Raw genomic sequence first — 7,842 nt, 5'->3', positions numbered from 1 at the left:
CAAATAAAACTGACTTACTTGACTTGACCAAACCAATCTCTCAAGTTATTCAAACTGATCCTTCTTGAAGATTGGTCCTGGCCTCCCTCATTCAAAGTGATTTCAAAAGGGCAGGGCAATTTAAATGTTTGACTGTCCATCACAGCTTTGAGGTCTGGTCCATGGGGACTAGGTAGTAGAGACCTAGAGACCATGTGCCAGAATTGTAAATACATCTGTTGAATGTGTTACGAACCTCACTTGTGCAGGTGTTCGTGATAGAGATTCAGACCAGGGGTTCCTAACAGTGGCTTTTATTGCCTGCATTCACAAATAAAACAACAATCCATGGGATTTCTGCTGCAACGCGACTGCATAAAAGTCTCCAGCGGATATGGTCTAGCTCTAAGGTACGGATAGCGCAAATGCCCAAAATGTGTCAAAGTGAGAGTAATAGACAAACAGTCGCGCAGCCTCATATTTAACCTTAGTGAATGCGGTACAACATCGGGTTTACACAAACCATCAAAAAGCATTGGATTACAATAACATGTTAAAATACAAATTTTGGGAGAATTCACTTTATCTGAGTGAGGTCATTTTCAACTCTGTTACACCCACCCCCCACTGAATTCTGGACAAAATTATACACATGTTCGCAAACTATACCTATGATTCATCTGGTGTCATGGGACTACACACAAGAAGACCGACTCTAGAAGTATCTGTTATGTCTGCACACATCGACAGTGCTGCATTTGATTTGGTGCTGTTCTATTGTGCTGGGATCGATTGGTGATGCCTGCAGGCTCTGGGTTGTTTGATCGGGTCTGCCTGTGATGCAACGGAAGTGATGATGAAGACTGACTGAAATATCGCTTTAGAATGTCATACATGAGATCTGGGTTCTGCTTCACATCAAGTGTGTCATCACTCCTCAGAGCTACTTTGACCACGTCTCTTGCCTTTCCTAAAAGCCTTCCTTGTATCTCATCCGCCTGTTCAGCTGTTGTGTAAGACTGTTTCCTAAGGTGAGCTTTTGTCATGGCTATCCATTCCTGAACAGAGTACTTGTCAGAACTATTTCCCCTAAAAGTCACAGGTTCACGTTCAGTCTTGACATGAACTACTACTGGCGTTGTGTTTTGTTGTGTAGGGCATAAAGTCAGAACAGTCGCTGGTTTGTCAGTCAAAGGTGTATCATGTGTATTAGTACGATCAGTAAGTCCAGAAGAGAAAAGTCTAGCTGCGATGGAGTTACCTATTTGCTCTCCCAGTTGGCCTACCATATCAGTCAGGTGTTGCATGGCAATGCTATCATTCACCGGAGTAGAAGTCTGTGCATCCACCCTCAAAAACTGTTCACTAGGAGACCAGCCCAGGCTCACACTATGCCCCCTGTTCCAAACATCACTAACATGTTCTTGAAGACCACCTGCACTCTCACTTCCATACCCACTAGACCAGTGGTTCTCAACCTTTTTGGGGTCCTGGACCCCCTGTGTATTTTTGATCTACCCTGAGGACCCCTCCACCTGATCTTGGGGGAGGGGGGTTGCAATTTGTAGAAACAGTAGAAACTGCATTTTAAATTGCATTATAGCATTTATTCACTCTTTGGGGCAAAAATAAGAGCTTTCAGTTGTAACTTAGATATGGTTAACAAAACAGAATTCTTATGCAGTAACTTTCAGATATATGTAACAAAACAGAATATGTATTCAGTAACTTTCAGATATATGTAACAACAGAATTTTTATGCAGTAACTTTTAACAATGCAAACGGGAGCGAGATCTCTTATTAAAATACAATAAATTACACTTGTGAAACAGATGTAATTAGAGAAAAAAGTCCTGTTACCCTTTATAGTTTAGGTAGATAAAGGTCTCAGTCACATTTGAGTAAAATAATTCTATTTCTATAAATGTCATAGGATCTTTTTTTTAAAGATATTTTATTTTCACGGACCCCTTGCAATTACACCACGGACCACTAGGGGTCCGCGGACCCCCGGTTGAGAAACACTGCACTAGACAATGTGTTAGCATTCAGACCATTAAAATGAGCACCCCTGCCCCTATTCACGGAGAAGCCTTTAAACCCATTGACCTGACTGTTATTTCCCTCAGCCATGATACCTTTAGAAACATAAAATTAGAAATTGAAATAATAATAAAAATAGAAATGACAAACGCAGAAAATTTCTGTCACACCACCTGAAAAATACTGAACACTAAACTGAAGTGTGATGTGAGAAAAATATTTCTAAATATAGCAATATAGTATACTGAAATTAAAGAGAAATGGCTAGACAATGTACAGTGTAGTTACACTTCCTCGTATTAAAACTACCATGGATATATTTTAAATGCAGTGTTAGAGTGTCCCCTAGCGGTCATATACGGAATCACCAGAAAAATCACGCTGCACATTCCAGGAAGACAGCGCAGCGCAGCACCTTCGGCGATCTGCTTGCGGAGCTGATCCAAATGATCCAGAAGAAGTCACGGCACCAGTGTAACGACCCTCACTTGTGCAGGTGTTCGTGATAGAGATTCAGACCAGGGGTTCCTAACAGTGGCTTTTATTGCCTGCATTCACAAATAAAACAACAATCCATGAGATTTCTGCTGCAACGCGACTGCATAAAAGTCTCCAGCGGATATGGTCTAGCTCTAAGGTACGGATAGCGCAAATGCCCAAAATGTGTCAAAGTGAGAGTAAATAGACAAACAGTCGCGCAGCCTTATATTTAACCTTAGTGAATGCGGTACAACATCTGGGGTTTACACAAACCATCAAAAAGCATTGGATTACAATAACATGTTAAAATACAAATTTTGGGAGAATTCACTGTAGTAGACCAACAGCGCTACCTAGTGGTGGTTAAGCTAGGCTTTCATATACCCCGGATGTTGACTGCTGCGACAGTCGGAGAGTTACAATAAAGAGGACCAGACGTTGGGAATTGGTCTCCGGCTCAAATCACTGTTATGGATATATTAGCAGTATAAGATACATCCAGATAATATAGCGAATATATTACAGTGGCGACGAGGATGGGATACCTTTAATGTGAGAAGGTAGCGAATTCGGGGGACAACGTAACCACAGGAACTGCAGCGGCCGGGAAGCGAACCCGTATCGCCCGCACCGCAGGAGGCATCGCTAATCGCTAGACTAAAGGGTCAGACCCACCAGCCAGCGTGTCTACTTATCCATGCACTTTACACTACCCCCCTCCTTCGGGAAGCGCGTCCCCCCACTTAAGCATATCAGCTCCTTCACGCCTCAGGGCGCATGCGCTTCCGATGGCCTTACGGTCACTCCATCCCACTTCTGACACCAATGTAGCGAATCCGGGGGACAACGCAACCACGGGAACTGCCGCGGCCGGGAAGCGAACCCGTATCGCCCGCACCGCAGGAGGCATCGCTAACCGCTAGACTAAAGGGTCAGACCCGCCAGCCAGCGGCCAGCGTGTCTTCTTATCCATGCACGTTACAATATTACAGTGGCGACGAGGATGGGATACCTTTAATGTGAGAAGGTAATCCCATTAGTTAATAAAAGCGGACGAAGCAACGTGACGCTACAAGCTAGCTTACAACCAGCTAGCAAGAAAAGACTAGCTAGCCAAGCACAAGCATGGCGCATTTCATCGGCAATATTGCTGAATACAAGGAAGGTAAAGAGGACTTCGAGTCGTACCTTGAAAGATTGGAGCAATGAATGATCGTTAATGAAGTGGAGGACGGTAAGAAGGCCAATGTTTTTCTGTCTGTGATAGGCGCAGAAGCCTATGGCCTACTAAAGAACCTCTGCATACCAGAAAAACCGAGTAGCCTCACGTATGCAGTACTGAGCGGGAAACTAGCATCCTATTATAAACCCAAGCCACTAATCATAGCTGAACGTTTTAGATTTCAGAAAAGAAACCAACTAGAAAATGAGTCAGTGTCTGATTATGTGGTTGCTTTAAAGCACTTGTCCACACATTGTGAATTCGGTCAGCATTTAAATGAAGCAGAACACAATCTGACTTTTGCAAAAGCATGTGAGCTGGCCTTATCTATGGAAATGGCGTCAAAGAATACGCTGGAGTTTGCCAGCAAACCAAGCGGAGCTGCAACTGTGAATAAGATAGACAAGAAGAGAACAAGCAAGGGTGCGTGGAGAAGCAAGTCGTCCACCAGCGAGTGGAAAAGCAAGCAACCTACCAGTGATAACTCTAGACCACAGAGAACAGAAACGCACCAACCCTGTTACCGATGTGGAGGTAACAACCATGCAGCTCAAGTATGTAGGTATAAAACCGAGACATGCCACAAGTGTTCCAAGGTAGGGCACATAGCAAGAATGTGTAAAACTAAAAATAGACAGGGACATACACAGTATGTGGCTGAAGACCACAGTCCAAGTGAGAGAGGAGATGGAAATGAGGATGAACTGTTTGGTGCGTATCCGATGAATACAGTGTACTCCACAAATACAGTTGGTAATGGAAAAAAGGACATTAAGGTCAATATTAAGTTAGAAGGAAACCCTGTAGACATGCAGCTTGACACAGGAGCTGCCATCTGAGATAGTGTACAAGGAACATCTCTCACACCTGCCACTGAAAGAAAGTAAAGTGCGTCTGTCAACCTTTTCCGGTGAGAACATTCCCCTGATGGGCCAAGTGATTGTCAATGCGAAATATGACAACCAGAGTGGAGATTTACCTCTTGTGATTGTGAAAGGTGACAGACCAGCCCTCTTTGGCCGTAACTGGCTGGCCAATTTTAAACTAGACTGGGCAAGCATATTCTCAGTTACACCAGCAGGGGGCAGTGATAACACAGATGTAGAGGCAGTGTTACAGAGACACAAAGCAGTATTTGCTGAGGAGCCTGGCACTATTCGTGAATTTAAGGCAAATATCAAAGTGAAGCCAGATACAAAACCTGTCTTCGGAAAGGCAAGACCAGTGCCATACGCACTAAAAGACGCAGTTGAAAAAGAGCTAGATAGGCTGGAAAAAGCTGGTATTATCTCAAAGATAGACCATAGTCAGTGGGCTGCCCCGATAGTAGTTGTACCCAAATCAGACAAGTCGATTCGTATCTGTGGAGACTATAAAGTCACGGTTAATCAGAGTATGGAAGAGGAGACCTATCCACTACCGAACGCCGAGGATCTCTTCGCCACACTGGCCGGGGGCACTCTCTTTAGCAAATTAGATCTCTCACATGCCTACCAACAGCTTGAGTTAGAGAAGGACTCAGAGAAGTATTTAACAATAAATACCCACAAAGGACTGTATGTTTATCACAGACTTTCATATGGAGTGTCGAGTGCACCTTCTATGTTCCAGAATGTGATGGACCAGATACTACAAGGCTTAGAGCATGTGACCTGCTTCCTCGATGACATACTAGTCACAGGCAGAACAAGAGAGGAGCACCTGAGGAACCTAGATGAGGTTTTGAGCCGACTGGAGAGCTACGGGGTAAGAGTGAAAAGAGCAAAATGTGACTTCATGCAGGAGAAAGTAGAGTACCTGGGGCATCTGATAGATAAAGAGGGACTTCACCCCACTGAGACAAAGGTTGCCGCCATCGTAAATGCACCCCAGCCCACAAACGTCACAGAGCTACGGTCATTCCTAGGACTGTTAAACTATTATGGCCATTTCATGAAAGATCTGTCGACCGTATTGCAGCCACTACACCAACTCCTGAAGAAGGAAGTCGAATGGAAATGGACACCAGAGAGTGCAGCAGCATTCAAGGCTGCCAAAGAACAGTTAGTGAAAAGCTCAGTAGTAGTACAATATGACACGCAGAAACCACTGAGATTAGCTTGTGACGCATCCCCTTATGGGATAGGTGTGGTAATGTGACATATAATGGAAAATGGGGACGAGAAACCAATCGCCTTTGCGTCACGTACGTTGACAGAGGCAGAGAGTAAATATAGTCAGATAGAGAAGGAGGCGTTGGCCATAATATTTGGCGTGACCAAATTTCATAAATATCTCTATGGCCGCAAATTCAGTTTAATAACTGACCACAAACCCCTCCTTGCCATCTTAGGACCCAAGTCAGAAATCCCTACACTAGCCGCTTTGCGTATGCAGAGATGGGCACTGAGGCTTATGGCTTATGACTACAGTATAGAGTACAGAATGTCAGCGGACAATGCAAATGCGGATGCGTTATCTAGACTGCCGGGGAAAGAAAAGGACAACACAGCGGTGGAGAACAGCATCTTTTATTTCTCATTAGTAGATGAGCTACCCGTGCAGGCTACAGAGATTGCACAGAGCACTCTCAAGGACCCAGTCCTATGCAAGGTACTGGAACTGACCCGGTCTGGATGGCCGAGTTACATCAACGATGACACACTGAAACCGTACTTCAACCGAAGGAATGAACTGTCTGTGGAACAAGGATGCATTCTGTGGGGAATTCGAATTATCATCCCACCAGCACACAGAGAACGACTACTGTACGACCTACACCAAGGGCACCCCGGAGGGTGCAGGATGAAAAGTTTGGCGAGGGGCTATTTATGGTGGCCTCAGTTGGACAGTGATATCGAACGTGCAGTGCAGCAATGTGATGCTTGTCAGAGTGTGAGGAAACTACCAGCAGTAGCACCACTACACTGCTGGCAGTGGCCTACGAGAGTGTGGCAGAGGCTACATATTGACTTTGCAGAGAAGGATCAGCAACACTTCCTAGTGTTAGTAGACAGTCATTCAAAATGGCTTGAGGTGATCCCCATGGCAACAACCACCGCCGTCAAAACGATCGAAGTGCTGCGGAGCATCTTTTCGTCCTACGGTCTTCCTGAGGAGATCGTCTCGGACAACGGTCCACAATTCACCTCGCTGGAGTACAAAACATTCCTGAAAAGCAACGGCATTAAGCAGACCTTGGTGCCAGCTTACCATCCTGCTTCTAATGGTGCCGCAGAGAGAGCAGTCCAGACGGTGAAAGCTTCACTTCTGAAACAGCTGCTCGATGAGAAGAAACAAAACGTCACTATTACAGTGAAACACAGGCTCGCCAACTTCCTGTTGTCATACAGGACCACACCACACAGCGTTACAGGTTGCACACCAGCAGAACTGTTCCTCAAACGTCAGCCTAGGACCAGGTTCAGCCTGCTGAAGCCAGACCTCGCTCGAGTGGTGGGGGCCAAACAACAAAAGCAGAAGGACTATCATGACCAACCCGCCTCGAAGCTGAGACATCTGTCAGAGGGGGACTCAGTACTGATCCGAAACTTCCGTGGAGGAAAGGAGAGGTGGACGAAAGGGACAGTGGAAAAGAGACTCGGACCAGTCACCTACCTCGTGTGGAATGGAGTGAACCGACGTTCAGTCCACATTGACCATCTGCTGTTCGACCGACCCTCCAGTCCTCCTGAGGCATTTCAGTTTCAGGATGACCAGATGGGCATCAGCAACACCTACCCTGCAGTTGCGGATTTGGGGGGGAAAGGCACACCTGGAGCCGTAGGTGCTAGCCCGTACTCACCTGACGATACACCCGTTCCAAGGATGCAGGCTCCGGAGAAGCTTGCAACACCCTTACAAGGTTCGGTGGGCAAGGCCGTGTCACCTCCTCACCGAGCATCCACTTCCCCTGAGGTGGTTGAGCGCCGGTACCCTCAGAGAGAGAGGGCACCTCCAAAACGACTGTCTCTGTAAGATCAGCGAGTTCCTGAATAAAAGAGTCCTGAGAGACTAAATTGTTCAACTCCTGTTCAGAAAAAAATGTGAAAAAGAGTTCCTGAGACTGACATGTAAATGGGCAAATGTGGGTCGAAGTGGGTTGTGTAACCAGTAATGACCAAGTAAAAGATGTTGA

Source organism: Lampris incognitus, chromosome 8 (assembly GCF_029633865.1).
Source record: "Lampris incognitus isolate fLamInc1 chromosome 8, fLamInc1.hap2, whole genome shotgun sequence".
In the NCBI taxonomy this organism is placed as follows: domain Eukaryota; kingdom Metazoa; phylum Chordata; class Actinopteri; order Lampriformes; family Lampridae; genus Lampris; species Lampris incognitus.
The sequence above is the reverse complement of the archived record's forward strand: the minus strand, read 5'-3'. Positions refer to the sequence as shown.